The sequence below is a fragment of the Protopterus annectens genome, chromosome 3.part1, assembly GCF_019279795.1.
Source record: "Protopterus annectens isolate FY-2018-M chromosome 3.part1, PAN1.0, whole genome shotgun sequence".
In the NCBI taxonomy this organism is placed as follows: Eukaryota; Metazoa; Chordata; order Ceratodontiformes; family Protopteridae; genus Protopterus; species Protopterus annectens.
The window spans coordinates 662944937-662963359 of NC_056732.1; the positions used below are offsets into that span (position 1 = coordinate 662944937).

Genomic DNA, 18423 nt, shown 5'->3' on the forward strand with positions numbered 1-18423 from the left:
AAAGGCTCAACCGCCATGAGGGCCTGTAATTCAGAAACCCTTCTTGCAGAGGTAATGGCCAACAAAAAAGCAGTTTTCCATGATAAATATTTCAACTCAGCAGTAGCTGCAGGCTCAAAAGGTTGTAGAGTGAGTTTCTCCAACACAAAATTGAGATCCCAAGCAGGAGTAGGAGCTCTTGTGGGGGTCTTATATTCTTTGCCCCTCTAAGAAATTGCTTGAACAAAGGATGAGAAAACAATGGTGGGTCGCAATCATAGTGAGCAGAAATTGCTGCAGCATGAACTTTAATAGAAGAGAAAGACAAACCTTTGTCTAGTAACTCAGTAAGATATTGAAGAGCCACACTCAAATTAGGCTCAGAAACATCAAAATCTTTTGCTGCACTCCAAAATAAAAATCTCTTCCATTTATCTGCGTACACTTTCCTTGTGCTAGGCCTTCTAGCTTCCAAAATCACATTCAAAACTTGTTGTGGAAGTTGAGACCCTCTATGGTTCAAAACAGAATATGCCAGGCTGTCAGGTGAAGAGAGTGAAGTTTGACATTGAGCAAATGGCTGTCCTCCTGTGACAACAGGTGTGGAATCGAAGGCAAAGGCCATGGAGGCTTCCGTACCAGACTTCTCAGTAATGGGTACCAGTGCTGTCGAGGCCAATCTGGAGCTATTAAAATCATCCTTGGCTTGTCCTGTCTGACCTTTAGAAGTACCTTTAGGAGGAGAGGCAGAGGTGGAAAGGCATACACATGAAGATTGCTCCAATTGAAAGAAAGAGCATCCACTTTCCAAGCTGTGGGATGAAACCTTTTGTGCAAAACTTTGGCAGCTGATGGTTTAGTGGAGAAGCGAACAGATCTATGTCTGGAGTTCCCCATGACACTGTCAATTTCTGAAACACATGAGGATCCAATTTCCACTCGTGGGGATCCATAATTCGTCTGCTCAACACATCTGCTAAGGAGTTCTGTGCTCCTGGCAGAAACCTTGCCTGAAGATTGAGTTGTAAACTGAGAGCAGTCTCCCACAAAATCATTGCTTGCCTGCATAGAGGATAAGAATGTGTTCCCCCTTGCTTGTTGATGTACCACGACAGTTGTGTTGTCTGTTAGAATCAACACCTGTCCTGGAAGAAGCAATTCCTGGAAAGCTATTAATGCAAACTGGACTGCTAACATCTCCTTCATGTTGATATGTAGATGTTGTAGTCTGACAGGCCACTTGTTTTGTATCCACTTTCCATTTAGATGAGCTCCCCAAGCTTTGTCTGAGGCATCTGTCGTTAAAATCTGACTCGCCTCTGGCCGGGTCACAGAGAGTCCCTTGTTTAGGTGACATTCCTGAGCCCACCACAAAAATTCCTTTTGAATGCAAGGTATTATTTGAATGACAGTGTCCAGATCCTGGCAGTGCTGTGTCCATACATTTTGAGATACCATTGTAGCTTCCTCATATGCAGTTTGGCATTGGGAAGCACCAGAATACAAGATGCCATGAACCCTAAGGCTTGAAGGACTGTCCTTGCAGTCAGCCCGGACTGATGAGATAGTTGATGGAAGTAAAGGGATAGACTCTTTTGTTTGTCCGGGGTTAAAAAGGCCATCTGGGATGCTGTATTCAGTCTCACACCCAGAAAGCACATGTCTTGAGAGGGTACTAGACTGGACTTTATTTCGTTCACAGAATACCCTAGGCATCTTAGCACTGCTATCACATATTCCAAATGATGAAGAAGCTCTTCCCTTCCTTGAGCCAGAATTAGGCAGTCGTCCAAATAAGGATAGATCTGTATTCCTTTTAGTCTGAAGAAAGCTATCACTGGAGCCAGAACTTTCGTGAACACTCTGGGCAGTAGATAAGCCAAAGGGCAATGCAGAGAACTGATAGTGAGAAGTCCCAGCTCGAAAACGCAGATACTTTCTGCAACTTAGTCTGATAGGAACATGAAGGTAAGCCTCCTAGAGATCCAAAGTTACCATCCAATGATCTTTGCCCAGCAGAGGTAAAAGCTGCTGTAACGTCAACATTTTGAACTTGGGAATGTCCAGATAAGTGTTGAGGATAGATAAATCCAAAATTGGTCTCCACGTGTTCCCCTTCTTTGGTACTAGGAACAGGCGAGAATAAAATCCTAGGCCCACTTCTGGCAGAGGAACTGGCTGTATGGCCCCTAGTTGGAGCAACAGAGAAACCGGTTTGTGAGCCTCTATTCTTTGTGGAGGAGGAACGTCTGGCATGCCTTTGAAAGGAGGCAAGGTATGGAAATAAAACCTGTAGCCGTGGTGTATGATATCCAATACCCATCTGTCCTGGGTAATTAAACTCCAATTTTCTTTGAAAAGCGCCAACCTTCCTCCCAAAGGTGCTGCCAGACGAGCAGGCTCTGGCAGCTGAAAAGGTAGGTCATTGGGTCTGCTTACGAAAGGACTGACCCCTGCCCTCACCCGAAGCCTGTGCAGGAGAACTCCCTGTTCTAGGCCTGAAAGAGCCCTGAGCTCTGCCCTTACCACGTCTAGATCTACCCCTAGACTGGGAATCATAAGAAGGATACGTCCACCCCTTAGTAGGCCAATTTCTACTAAACTTTGGAGGCTGGACCTGCAAAAAATCTTTAACAGTCTGCATAGACTTAGCCTTGTCTTCCATTTTCTTTAAAACTGTCTCAACAGGAGGACCAAACAACACGTCAGATTGTAAAGGAGCATCTAAAATCCTTGTTTTAAGATGTTCAGACAAATTCTGATCCCTCAGCCAGGCGTGCCTGCGAAGAACTGACCCAGTGGCAGCCACCCTAGACGAGGCCTGTACAGCATCAAAACCACATTGCAAAGAATGCTTACCCACCTGTTCAGAAACATGCACTAAATCTTGCAACTCTTTACAATCAATACCTACTGCCAGAGCATCAACCTTAGACTTCAATTGTGAAAGGAGATAGTTTTGGTATTTCAACATGTGAAACTGGCAATTCAGAGCCCTCATAGCAAGAGTGGAAGTAGTATAGACTTTCTTTCCCCATCTATCCAAGGCCCTAGCCTCCTTGTCTGCAGGAACCGGATTTTTAACAACAGAAGCCTTAACACCTTTAGGCCCCTGGCTAACAGTTTCTGGGTCTGCCCTAGGACTCTTAAGATACTTATGAGCTTCAGGCACCCTGTAATATCTATCCGGCTTAACAGGAGCAGGAGGCAAAGAATCAGGATTAAGAGAAGCCTCTGTAAAAACATCTTCCACTACATCCAAAACAGGAGGTATAGCCAAAGGCCTATGCTGGGGTAAAAACAGAAATTCCCTAAGCCTTTTCCTGGAATCAGAGAAGTCCTGACCTTCCCACTTAAAATGCTCCCTCATGGCATGAAGAGTTTCTGAAAAAGAAAAATCCTCAGGAGGAGTAGCAGAAGGAGTAGAATCATCCACATCAGAATCGGAATAAGGAGAGTACTCCTGCAAGTCTTCAGCCGAAGACTCTGAAATATCTGAAGCCTGCTCAAAACCCCCCAGCTCAGGCTCCCCCCTAGGTCTCTTATCAGGAGGGGGCCATAGAACCCCTAATTAAAGTAATCAAATCTTCTGCCATTTTAAGCATATGCTTCTTGGGCACAGTACCTGAAGAGCTAGGGGTAACACCAACTGAAGCCAAACCTGGCCTGCCCCTGGGAGAAGCCTTTGAAACAGAAGGAGAGGGCCTAGCCACCTTAGGAAGGGAGGGGAGTATAGTAACTTTAGAAGCCCCCTCAGCCTGACTTCTCTCCTGAGAGGCCACATCTTGCAATAATAAGGTCTCACCCTGGGAACTCAAAGAAACCTCCGGTGGAGCCACCGGCTCCACCGACACCTCTCCAGAACCGGCGTCCGGTACAGACGGTTCTTCTAGCCTAGGCTTAACTGCCTTGTCCTTGCGCTTCTTCGAAGAAGCGGGCGTCGGAGCATCCAACGGCATTTTATAGTTGCACCGCTTCCCAAAGACTAACCTTGCACAATCCAACCTTCTCTTTATAGTGCGTTTATTAAATCTAGCACAAGAGCGGCAGCCAACAACGTCGTGCTCAGGCCCTAAGCAAGGAATACACAAAGTATGATAATCTCTATGCGGTATCCGTTTCCCACAAGAAATGCAATTATTGACTTTTTCTGACATCCGGTAAATGACTGAGGCAAGAAAAACTAAAATATTCCCAACGGGTACTTAGCCAACTTTGAACTCGGTCTGAAACTTCTAAATCGAAAAATCTCAGAACGCCAACCGGCACTTGCAATGCTGCTTCTGCATCGGACCATGCGGCAAAAAAGACTGAGGATATGACGTTGGTCATGCGCATTTGTACCCTGACGTCCTGATGTCAGTCAAATGCGCCCTGACCGACGTCAGCCTTATACTTTGATATTCGGGCCGACCGAGGACAGCGGACTACCCAAGTGTAAGGACTGCAGCAATGTGAGATGAAGAACATCCAACAGAATAAGTTCGACGATATCTATGGTCTACACAGGCTAATGGTTACGGAGATCAGTGGAAAATCATAAAAAGTAGCAGGAGTGGGTTGGAGAACAGCAACAAAGTAAACTAAGAAGTTAAACTTTGGGAATAGCCTTAGAATACTGGAGTTGAGGAGTTGTGTCTGTTATAACAGTTAAAGCCAAACTATAGGAAGTAGGCTTGCAGTCAGTACAAAGAGGCAAAACCTGCACAATGCTATAGAAAATCATACCATGGAAAAATATATGAATGGACCAGTAAAGTAATTAGTGGAAGAAATTAGATGCTATGCTGACTGGAGAACAAGTATAACCTAAACAATGGGAGAGAAGTGATATCTTATTTTCTAAGGTAGCACACATGTAGATATCCCCCCAGATCAGTATAGTACCCCACTCTCTATATTTAGATGGATACCATTGCATGCAACCAACTCACAGCCGTGGTAGCATCATGGGAGCCTAACAGGTACTGGGATGCCTACTGGACCTGGAAAATCTGTCAGGTTTCTTTGGGAGAGTGGTTGGGAATCCAGTTCAAGGATATTGCTAATAAAACCATTTTCAAACTGCTTCAAACATGGGGGGTTGGCAGTAGTGGGGATAGCTTATTTAGCCTGAGCAAGACCATGTACAGCTCTTCAATGGGGAGGTTAAGGTAATGTCCAAAACAAAGAAATGTTCCTTTATGAGACTGCAGATCTTCCTAAATAAGACATCCACAGGAGGTGATCCTGGGGAAAAAATATAGTCTCTGCATGTTACGAGTCACAATCGACAGGAAAGAATACATGAGAAGTGCATGTCAAGTAGTCTTCAACTTTCAAAAAAGAATTTAAGCATGAGCGGAGGATCCCCTTTCCTTTTTACAGGCTGCATTACATGCGATGGAAAGTCTGGCAGTGGTCTGCTATACGCTTTGTCACACGGAGGAAAAACTCTTAAGCCAGCTTCTTGAACCCTTGCAAAATTAAACCTTATTGACAGATCACAAGTCCAGGCATCATGAATCAAGGGGCCTATAATAATAATATGCAAAGTCGTGGACATAAGTGAAAACATCCATACGACATTTGACACTCCCTGTTGCAAAGGGATTTCAGGTCTGCATAAGGTATGCCCAATGACAGTTTTTCCTAAAACTGTCGGCTATCTCTAGCAAAAAAAAAAAAAAAAAAAAAAAAAAGTTTCCCCAAAAAAGGTACTTGGCTTTCTAAAAATTCATAATTGGGCCAAGTGACCGCAAACCTTTTTGATGAAATTCAGCACATGCCTATGGAAAAAAAACATACTGAATATGGCACACACTGAATCCACCTTTTATATGGGATTTAGGCCTGCAACCCTGCACCAGGGGAGCCAGCATATGCTGGAATGTCTGTAAAGCTGAAGGAGCTGGACTGTCTTGGAAGATGTCCACTTGCAGCTAAACACATATTTTGGAACTACTTTTGCAACAGTGACTGCACAAAGAGCATTACAGCTTTTACATTTCATAGCTATCAGCTAAAAAATACACTCTTACCAGTCAGGAATATCCTTTTCAAATCCCAAAAGGGGCAGTAAAGATGATGCTTCACAGTCTGTGAAGCAGCTTCACAGCCACAATCTGAAAATGAAACATCACAAAACAAAAATGTTTATTTTATTTGAGCATTTAAAATGAAATGAAACTACAAAACAGTTTCAATCCAAACAGGAACATTTCAGTTCTGAACCTCTGCAACTGCTAACAAAAAAGTCATAAGATTAATTTAGTTGCTTAGTTTACTAATTTTTGCTGACAAGATACTCACAACGGGCTTTCAACTCACCCCCCCCCCCCCCAGGTGATTAAATCAAAAAAGCACCAGATGTAAATCTAGTTACATTCATCAACAAAATAGGTTACAATTTCAGAATTAGCTCTGGCCTTGTCTCAATATAGTTGGAGTAAGTATAGTTTCTTTCTGCCCACATTTGGTGGTGGGCTTTTCTTCATAGAAAGATCTGGTGCACTATTTTAAATGATGAAGTGAAAAGGCACTGTCCTATACATTTTATACATATAGCAATTCCTTCTTATTGAAAATACAAAATAAATTGTGCAGTTTAACTTGTCACAAACTCCAGGTCATAGCCAAAAAGGGAAATAAAGGAAAAAAGCTAATATTTTAATCTAAATACGTAACATATATTAATATCTAAATTATTCAAATTATGCTCTAGACCATCAACCTGCAGCATGCTCATAAAAACTGAGTATCTACCTGTAAACAGCAACTCAGATCCATTTCATAGCTTCACAAGTTATCCAAAATCTTTGATACAAAAGCCTAACTGCTGTACCAATATAAACAGAAATGCATTCCCTAACAACCTTCTGCTGAAACTATAGGTTAAAGGGAGGGTTTTACCAGTATTTGTTTAATTTCAGTACTCCAAATATTTCACCAATTTTTGGTTTTGGTACACACACAAAAATAATTCATGTAATCAATATACACCTGCAGTAATAAATCAAGCAAAACATTGTTATAACATTTATCAGTTTCATATCATTAGACTTGTTTGTATTCATTTTCATTGAGAGTAAATTATCCACAGATGTACAATAATCATCCATAGACATGATTCCCACCTTATCAGTTTTCATAAACCCAATGTCTTCCATTGCTTTAAGTTGATTTGCTGCAACTATTTAATTATAATCTAAATTAAAATATCCTTTTTCTTGGTTGATGCTTGTTTAATATTTATATCACACACATTTGTACTGATGGAGGACTATACTTGGTTTAAGTAAACCCTTTCATGACATACTCAGCATTCAGTTTTCAGTGGAGACCCAAGGGGAAAGAGCCCCAGCAAACATAAGCAAAGGTAAACATACAGGAGAAAAACTATTAAAAATGCAAAAATGAAATTACAAGCAGAAAAACAAAAGAAAAAAAATTATCAAAATTAAGGGTTGCACTGATAGCAGTGGTGTAAATGTACTACATAGAGTAAAAACAGAAAGATCATAATTATTCAAAAGGACAATGTATTGACCATTGATAGGAGGGGGGGATAGTGTGGAGAATGGGAGGGGGAAAGAAAGGATGGGGCGACAGTAGTAGAGCTAAGGGTTTAGGAGGTTAGTTTAAGCAAAAGTTACTAACGGAGAAAGAAAGTTAGGAGATGCATAAGCAGAGCGAGAAGCGGACAGCAGAAGACGCAGCCGAGAGGCAGGAGCACAACCAGATACAGACGGAAGTTGGGCGAAACAACCACAAGCCTACTAACGATAAAAAAAAGCATTTCAACAAGTAAGACATTGATTGTTAATCTTTCCAGTAATAATTTAACAGACTTTGAAATGACTGTTTTGAATAAGGGCTTAACGTTTATTCCCACAACTGACATGCGCATTACTGATATTATATTTGATGTTCAAATGTTTGCACGTAACCTTTCTTTAAAATGCATGTTCAATGATACTCAGGACGCATACAGTGACGGTCTTAAAAGACCGAGTATGTTTGCACCGAAACATAATGCTTTGGTCAATGCTTTTGAGCAGTTATGTATTTCTAGCATCTATGAAGTTTACAATAATAAACATATGAATAGAAATATAGGCAATAGGCATAATTTGAGTAAGCCTGAACAACGGGCACTGGTTGATTTAGAAAATAATCAGGATTTGCTTATCAGACCGGCTGACAAAGGAGGGCAAATAGTTTTAATGGACAAAATAGAATATGAAATGGCAATGTATGATATGTCATCTGATGTCTCTTTTTATGAAGTCATAACATCAACACAGGTTAATACAATGATTAATACAGTTTTTAGTTTGATCAAATGGCTAGAAGCTACTTCTTTGATAGATCATGACTTAGCTAAATATTTTTATACTTTGGATCCTACTATACCTATTATACAAAGATTGCCTAAGGTGCATAAGAATTGTAGTAAGCCCCCAATGAGACCTATAGTGGCAGGTAACAATTGTTGCACCGAGCCCTTGTCCACTTATCTGGAGAAACGTCTCAGACCTATAGTAAGTCTCATACAGTCCTTAGAGACACGGAACATTTTTTGAATGAACAGTTTCAATTTTCTAAACATATAACAGCTCATGACAGATTTTTGTTTGCCACATTAGATGTGGTTTCTTTATTCACTGTAATTCCTAATACAACAGGGATTGAGTACGTTACTAAACTATTATCAGGTTCTGGAGGGTTGAATAAAGATGAAATATTTTTGATACAAACTTTATTGAATTTAGTACTACAGAACAATATATTTGTGTACAATGAAATGATATATTGGCAAAAGAATGGAGTTGCCATGGGGAGCTCTTGCTCTAATAGTTACGCGAATGCTGTGATGGATGCGTGGGAAACTCGACATCTAGTGCAGGGTCCATTTAAAGAATTTATTTTATATTATAAAAGAGATTTGTGGACGACCGTTTCTTGATTTGGAAAGGAACGGAACAATTGCTAGATTTTATGGACTATATTAATAGTTTCTCAGATTTTTTACGTTTTACTTTAATTTTTTCTTCCGATGGCATACGTTTTCTGGACGTTTATATTAGTAGAGATGCAAATGGTTATTTGAATAGTAATTTGTATAGGAAAGAATGTCATGCTAATCAGTTATTAAATAGAAAAAGTATGCACCCTAATTTTGTATTTAAAAATGTTGCTAGGAATCAATTCTTCAGAGCCTCTAGGCTGAATGCCAGAGATGAAGACTATCAACATCACAAAAATATAATTACAACAGAATTGCTTGATAGGGGTTATGAACAGAGAAAGGTGGAGGTTAATTCCCTAGCAGTTGATTCTATGAGAACTGCAGCAAAACCTTATTTTTCAGAAAACTTTAATAGAATTAAACACCACTAATAATAAACTCAGAATGTCTCTTAACTATACTAGGGATGTTAGTTTATATACAGAAGTTATTAATGACCATTGGAATATATTAATGACTGATGATCATATCAAGGCATTAGTAGGTACGAGACCAAGTCTCTCAAGAATAGGCTATGTAGTAACACTTTTAAGAAGCACGTAGTAACAGAACCTGGCACTAAACCATGTGGTAGCTGCAGGTATTGCAGCTATATTTCTAAGAATACTGTTTTTAAACATCCAGACACTGGTGAGATATTTTACATAACTGTAAGTGCTACTTGTGATACTATGCATGTTGTATATCTCGCTTTTTGTGTTTTATGTAATAAATATTATGTAGGTAAAACTGATCGTTCCCTGAAAGAAAGAATCAGGGAACATTTATATCATATTAAGAAAAAGAATTTTACTAATGCACTTGCTAAGCATATTGGTAACACAGATGACCAGCATACTTTTAAATTTTTAGTATTGGGCACGACTTATGAGAATATAAGACGTGGTAATATTAGATGTAGGACTGAGGAACTGGAAGCTAACTGGATAGTTAGACTTAGAGCAAATTATGGGCATGGCCTTAATGACCATGTAGCCATTAAACCAGTTCTTCAAAAAAGACCTCTTCGTAAATAAAGTATATAGAATGCTTGTATATATATATATATATATATATATATATATATATATATATATATATTTATATATATATGCATTTTTTGGTTTTAGCACAAGAAATAAACATTTTTATATTGTTTTTATTCGATATTTTACTTTAATTCTGTAATTATTTGATCACATGATTTTTTTGTGTGTATAAATAGGTGTTTCATTAACTCCGTTTAAACACCTGAAGAAGCTGTACGTGAAAGCGCTTGTGTCTTCATTAAAGCTGAGTTGCAACGGAACTGTTTCTATTTTTGTTATTCTGGATTCATATAACAGTTTACCTTGGAGCCACACCTTTGCTTATTTGACTTGTGTTTGGATTTTACTTTTTATTGCGAAGGTGTTAGGTGTTTGTTTGGCGAGTTTGTCTTCATAACTGAAAATAATGCTCTGTATAAGCATTACTTTTTATTGAATCACAAAAGCAAAGATTTGAATGATGGTGATTATTTAAGCAAGCTGGAAATGAGAGGATGAAGTTGTGTGACGAAAACGGAGGTGAATAAACGTTTAAACGAATTACAGCCTGTGGATTTATTCTACATAATTTTGCAGCAGTTTGGTTTGAACATTTAAAACGAACTATAACCTGTGGATTGACAATTGGTAGCAGTTTGCTTAGGTAAAATATCTTCTCTGAACAGTTTCAGCACAGAGAGGAACTATCTACACGTGGAGAGTGTCAGTGCCTGTGGTTTAGTTTTGTGTCTGTTTTTTTCATTATTGGAAATGAGAAGAGCCAGATGGCAGGTACAATTACATGCTAATAAAGTACAAGTTTGAACAGAACAGTGAATATTAATTAAAAGCAACAATTTTAAAAGCACACAGACCTAGGTACAAAATGCTGTAATCTATATATTACTAGTACTTAAATGCTTTGATGAATTTGAAAAGGTTTATTGATATGTGACTGACCACGTGATATGCGGGTCCCCTTTACTTTACCGAAACGACACTTCACCGACACGCGGAAGAGCGAGACGAAACGACCGACAGGTAAGTTGACCGAAAAGGTGATTTGCCAACAGCCGAAAGACCGACAAGGGTAACGTGTGAGCGCGACTCGGTAAGTGTGCGATAGTGACAGAGTTAGGAGCGGTCAGGTAAGTGTGCGATATTGTGGGATTTTGGGTTAGGGTGTGGGAAAGGTGAGTGTGTGGTAGTGTCTGAGTTGGGGTTTGGGTAAGGTAAGTGTGTGATAGTGACGGACTGTAGTTTAGGGACGGGTTAAGTGAGTTAGGTTTAGAGTGCGGGTAGGGTGAGTGTGCGATAGTGACTGGCTTTATGTCTTAGGGTGGGTTAAGTGAGTTAGGGTTAGGGGGCAGGTAGGTTAAGTGTGCGATAGTGACAGTCTTTAGGTGTAGGGGTGGGTTAAGTGAGTTAGGGTTAGGGTGCGGGTAGGGTAACTGTGCGGTAGTGTCGGACCTTAGGGTTAGGGTTTGGGTTAGGGTTAGTGGATATGTCATTGTGTGTCATGTGTAGTTTACGTTGTTTGTGTTGGTGTAATTGTGTTCGGTTTTGTGAGTTGTCGGTGTTGTGTAGTTTCGGTTATTTGGGGTCTGTGTTTTGTGTGTCGGTGAAGTGTCGTGTCAGTAATGTAAAGTAGACCCGATATGCTACTTAAGCCCCATGATTCATCGTTTTACTCCTTCAGATTAACTCCATTTTGTCACAGTGCTTGAAAGCACTAAGCTTGGTTCGATAAATTTCATTTCTCCGAACATTTCCCATACAAGGGTTATTTTTTTTTTTATTTTGTGCTTGTGTGCATTTGCACCTAGAGGAACCATATTGTTTAAACTTCTGAATGAAAAGAAAAACGTAGAAGTCATACTACTGCATGTACACCCTACTCTGAAAGAGGAAGATGAATGCACCCCAATAGTAGTAAAACGTGGACTAAGGAAGAAGAAAACAGGGAAATCAGCAGGCTCAAATGAAATCACTGTGGATGTGATCAAGATGTTGGGGGCTTTAGGGGAGGAAAAGGCTCTTGAAGGCATTTGCTGCAGTAGGGAGTCTTGTATCCCAGATGACTGCAACATAAGCATTTTAGTGGCAGTAAGCGGGAACAAAAGGGATATTTACAAATACGCGCATCAAAGTACAAAACGTCTATCATACTGCTTAAGAAAAGCTGGATAGAGTGACTAACAATATGAAAGATGATCATTCATATTTAGATCAGCATGCAGTACATTTGACCTGATGCTTGAAGTGAGACACAGTGGAGAAGCAAAACTAGAGGAGGAAAGACTCCAACAAGTAATTCCTAGATTTACAGGATGCATATTTCAAGATTAGAAGAGAGTTGATTTGGGCAGTCCAGGAACGCATTTACAAAAACAATTCGTGCTTGCACTCAAACATGCATTCCAAGTGATAGTAGGTGTGCATCAGAGTTCAGTTGGAGCCCACTGTTGTTCATAATGCTGGACGGGCTACATCAGCAAACAGTCTGGAGAGGACAGATCAACAAAACTGCTGTAACCACTCTAATACAAGGAAAAGAAAAAGCATCTGTCTGCCAGGCTTTCTTACTAGGAATCTTGAACACAATTTTGCAAACTGTTTGTTGTGAGTAGAGATAAAAGACCTATCTGAAGTGTTCTTCACAGCCGGATCAATTCCTTGAAGACTCCCTTATTCAATTTCCATTCATGAGGGTCCGTCCTGGTCAGCTTTTCTGCCTCAAAATATTGCTCTAAACATGTGCAAGATGCCTGTAGTGAAAGACTCTGCTGAAAACTACATCCCAGGAACCAAGGGCAGTCTGCAGTGAGTAGGATCTAGGATCCTCCTCCCCATTTACATACCACATCACTGTGGTATTGTCTGTAAACACTTGTAGCACTCTTGGAGGACTGCAGATGCTGGAGCGCACGACTGCAAACATTATTTTTGTGTATTTCAGTCTGTGTTTTGTTTGTGACCCTGCACTTTTATCCACATAGACACAGTTTCCCAAGCAAAGTTTGATGCGTCTGTTATAGACTGAGTCGGCACTGCAAGGGATATGGACACCTGGATTCCGATAAAAATCTGCCTTTTCAAAGTCTTCCTTCCCACAAAACTGAGCGTCAGAATATGCTGATGTTGGAACCATACAGACTTTAGGCACCATTGAATTTTTCCTCATGTGAAACCTTGTTAGAGGAATCATGAGAATCACAGACGCCATGAGACCTATAATCCAGAGGAATTCCCTTGCTGAGACGGTAGTCTGAGTGGGGAAAAAAAAAAAAATCAGAAACAGATATAGATACAGGTGTACTTTTCCCCTCCAAGGAAGAAAATCTCTTTGAACCAAGCTACCTAGGTTCATAGGTAGGTACTAGGCTATTGGCCCAATGGCCTAAGTAAGCCTAGCCAACAAGGTTCCTGGGCTTACGCCAACCAAGAAAGGAAACTTCCTGTGCCCCTGTCGAGCAGAGCCACAGAAGTGATCCCCGGGGTGTATTTCCTATTTCCCATCCACCCATCAAGATTTTTCTTGAAGAGTGCTAATGAGGAACTTTGCTTGACATAGATGGGTAGCTTGATCCAAAATATAGGAAGTCTCTGGGACAGGAATCTATCCCTACAGCATGTCCTGTTTATTGCGGTGACAAGATTTAGGTCCCTAGAACATGTAGCTTGGAGGTATTGGGATTTCTTTAGGTGTAGCATGTCCAACAGCTCTGGGTTTGACATAGCTTTATATGTTAGGCAGAGTAGGCGATTTGCTACAGAGTAAAGCTGGAGTTTTTTTGAGACTGTCAGTGTAGGGCATCTGTTTGAGGCCAATAATCCTCTTTGTGAGGTACTTCTGTGGCCTTTCCAGCTGCTGCAGATGTCTTGCGAGGTACATTCCAAAAGGGGTGTTGTACTCTATAATGGGTCTAATAAGTGCCGAGTAGAGGGGAACAATGACCTCTTTTCCCTAGAGAAGAACCCTTTGTGATGAGGTGTGCCACACAGAAGGATTTCCCAACTACTATGGGGATATGATTATCAAAGGAGAGACTACTGTCCACCTGAGTCCCAAGGTCAAGTAGACTGCCGTTTATGTGGTAGTTCATGGGTACAGAGTTTTTACCAAAGGGGATGACAATGCACTTTTTGGCACTGAGCTTGAGGCCATGCCTCTGACACCAGGCATCTGCCTCAGTGAGGCCCTTCTGTAGGAGGTCCACATCTTTTGGGGACTCTACTTGGCTCCTAGGCTGCAGTCATCTGCAAACTTTGTTAGCCAGAGGCCTTCTGCGTTTGGTATCTACTTCTCTGAAGTACAGGCTAACAGGAGAGGTCCCAGGACTGAACTCTGTGGTACTCCACTTGTCACTGGTTTGAAGTCAGATTTGGAGTCTGCAACTTTTACAGTGTGGGTTCTGTCAGTGAGCCAGTTGGCAACCCATCTTGTGACGTAGGGATTTATACCTAATTTAGTAAGTTTAGCTATAATTCCAGAATGGGGAATGGTGTCAAGATAAGCTGTGTGAACCACATTACCCTCATCTAAGACTTCTTTGAGGCAGTCATCAAAGCCGATCAGGTTCAGAAGGCATGATCTGCCTTTCACAAACCCGAACTGGGTGGGGTCCAGAGTTTGGAGGTTACCAATGTCTTTGTTATGAGTTTCACGATGATACGTTCCATGGCCTTGCAGACCAGGCTAGTCAGGTTAATAGGGTGAAAGTTCCCAGGATCAGTGGCGAGTCCCCCTTTGTGGAGTGGGATAACTGTTGCTGTGCACCATTCAGTGGGCACAAAGTCTGACAAGAGACTATGACTTAACATGGTGCTTGGGTGGTGAGCCAGTTCGTTCTGAAGTTAATGTAAAACGCAGCCTGGGATGTTGTCCGGTCCCACGGCTGCTGTGTTTTTGGTTTGAGAGAGTGCAGCTTTTACCTGCATAGATGTGATTACAGGGACTCTGCATTCTTCCTGTATAGATATGGGCCCTTTAGGGGGTGAGAGGGGGCATACAGTTAGCAGTGAACCTATCTGCCAGGATGTTGGCAATATCAGTTGGTTCTGTAATTTTCATGCCGCTGTGCTGCAACTCAGAGCAGATCTGGGTGCTGCCATTGAGATTCTTGACATAGCTACAGAATGCTTTCTGGTTACCCTTGGAATCAGTGGCGATTTTGTTTTCGTAGCTAGCTTTGGAGGATCTTACAAGGGATCTCGGCTTCTTACTGAGGCTGACCAGGAAGCTCCTCCACTCACAGGATTTTACTCTCCTTTACAACAGTTTCTTCATTCGGTTACAGAGTTTATGGCAGGGGACCAGCAGATTGGCTTCCTTTTTTTGGAGGATAGCATCTTGGTTCTGCTTGGGATAGCACAATCCATGCCCTAGTGTAAGTGCTTAGAGAGTGCATTTGTGTAGGATTCAACAGTTGTAACTGTATTGTCCATCTGCATGGGTGTCTTAAGCATGAAGTTGGCTTTGGAGAAATTTTTTTTTTTACTGTGGTTTCCTTAATGGTGGGTGGGGGTGGGATGCGGATATCTAGGGTGATTAGCTTATGGTCGGATCTGACCAACGAGGAGTTTTCAGGTGTGGAACACTGGTCACTCATAATGGTAATGACTAGGTCTAAGATACTGTTGCCCCTGGTGGGGGTGTGGATAAGTTGATCCAGGGCACTGGAATTTATGAATTTCAGAAAGCATTGAGCAAAGGAGTTGGTACAGGAGTAGTTTTCCCAGTTAATGGTGGGGTAAGTTGAAATCGCCCATTATTAGGGTGTTTGGTTGAACCCTAATATTTTCCAATATATGAAGAAAAGAGGAGTGGGAATCCTGGCGCACGGTGGGGAATCTGTAGCAAGCTACAATTTGGATTGCAGTTTTGCCCAGAGTTAGTTGCACTTGGAAAATCTATCAGACACCCTAGGAAAACAATCCTATGAGAAGGAGTTAAATAAATCATGTACTCACCATGACATTCCACCTGTGTTGTCCATTTTCATTCTTAGACAGTTGGGTTTGGATCTAATCCTCTGATCCAACTCTGCTGTTATTTTAGCTCATGCCCACCAAAAAGGTCTTGAGCTCCTCCCTTATCCATAATGCTCCAATCCCTAACATACCTCAGACCTTATTTGCTGCTTGACACAGTAAGAAACAGTAATATAATATTCCTGATAAGAAGCCATATCTGGAGCTCAACGTAAAGAACAGTGGTGTCCTTATTCTCATTTTTCCAGAAATCAACTATGAAAAAAAGTTAGGGGTTGGCATGAGGGGAATTGAAGAATGAAATTGGACAAAACAGATGGAATGTTACGTTGAGTACGTAACTTCTTTATCTGATGTCAATTTTCATTCAACAGTGGGACAGAGTCCCCAGCTACTGAAAATCCCAGGTGAGCTCTAAGGAAGGATATCATGAGCACAGTTGAGCCAAAGACTGTTCTTCCCCTTGAGACCAGATCCAGTTTGTAATGAGTAATAAAGGTATGAGGACTGGCACAAGTTGCAGTTGCACATATGTCACCCATGGAAGCTCCAGATAGAAACACTGAAATAGCAGCTATGGACCTAGATGAACAGGCTATTAAAGGTTTTGGTAAGAAAAGACCCAACTTGTTATAGACAAATGATATACAATTCAGACATCTGGCAAGTTACATTTGCAACGAACTTACCGAATTTAAAATCTACATTTACAAAGTAGAAAAGTAAGACTGCTTTATAATTTCTTTTGTTCTATGCAAGTAAAAACGCAACTGTCCATGGACATCCAATAAGTGCAACACATATTCACCTTTGTTTGCAAATTTAGGAAAGAAAACTGGCATATTAATATACTGGTTAATGTTAAATCTGACATCACCTTAGGAAGGAAGAAAGGACTGGCTCCTATTGTCACTCTATCCCTGTGAAAAATTAAGTAGGGAAATTTAGAAAACAATGCCTGAAGTTCGAAAATCCTTCTAGCAGAGGAGATGGCCACCAGAAAAACTCTCGTCCAGGTCAGAAACTTTAAATCACATTTTGGTGCTGGCTCAAAGAGGGAATGAATTAAGGTCTGTAGTACTGCATTTAAGTCCCATGGAAGAGCTGGATCTTTATAAGTAAGTCTCAAGAGAAAGGTACCTCTCAAGATGGCCTTACAAAGTTTAGATGAAGCCAGGGTGGAGTTCTCAAATCCAAACAGGAAAATTAGAGATTGCTGTTAATTAACTCTGTTGAAGAGCTACACACACACACACACACACTGACCAACACTGTCATCAGCTGACATTCTACCTACCTTTTTTCAACTTTAATTTTGATTGGTCTTTTCCTAAAAGTGTAGCCAAAGATTGAAAGACACTTTGTACAGGGGCTGTAAAAGGGTCAAAAACAAACCTTTTTCCATTTACTTCTATAAAGTTTTCTTGTAAAATCTTTATGGGAAGATAACAGTATATGATGGACAGGGGACGAGAGCACAGGTTGCCTAGCTAAATGACAATGTCAGCTTTAGGTACAAGAGATCTGGGTGAATCATTTATGTCTGGTGAGACGGGAAGTCTGCGGAATCGGATCCAGAATCCAAGGAGGGTAAATTAGATTATGCCAAAGAAAGGGGAACCAAATCTGTCAAGGCCAGTAAGGAGCGATAAGGATGACTTTGCTCTTCATCCAGAAATCCATCTGTAGAAATCTGTGGATCAAGAGTTACAGAATATGTATACAGTAGACCATCTCCAGTGATTCCCCCAGTGGAGGGATTAGAGCAAAGAAGCTGGTGCACTTGTTGTATAGGGGGGATACAAATATGGCAGTAAGACTGGACCCACTGGCAAAAAATCATTTCTGCGACATGGGAAAAGTCTGTGGTCACTATGGCCCTGGGTTGAAGGAGAATGAAAGACAGCTTTGTAGAACCTGATTTTATCGAATCCACCACCAAATGCATCTCTTGCATACCAGAGTGATTTGATTTGGGCTGGCATGTATTGGTAAAGAATAGACCACTGTGTTATTCACTGAAGACATCTCGGGTAAAATCTTGCTAGATGAACTAGGACTATAGCCACTGACCAACCAAGGCTTGTGAACAGAAAAGCGGGCACAGCCACAACTCTGTGCTGAGATTTCAGATGATATTTCAGATGACTAGAGGCTACTGAGTTTCTTAAAAAACATAAGTTGCCTGTTTCTTGCTTATTTTTAACTATGTATTGCTTATTCCTACCATTTATTGCACTTTGCGGTTGACTTTTCTTTCCTGCATTTTATTACTATAAACAAACTGCACTGCTGTACTGCAACTGTCTGCCTGGGCCTGTTAAATCATTTTAGTTACTGTTTTCACTGTAAAGCTTGTTTAGCCATGTTCACTGTTTGAAAGGTATTAACTGGAAATTTTCTCCATTTAACCATCTGTTTGTTCTGATTTTC

At 40.9% G+C, this 18423-nt stretch overlaps 1 protein-coding gene across 1 annotated transcript in view; it reads right to left on the reverse strand.

The window, feature by feature from the left end:
* CYRIB (CYFIP related Rac1 interactor B) overlaps positions 1-18423 on the reverse strand; it is a gene marked incomplete in the record, with an annotated part of 1384994 nt that overhangs the window by 598781 nt on the left and 767790 nt on the right. Inside the window, 1 exon segment of the mRNA XM_044066242.1 lies at positions 6000-6083.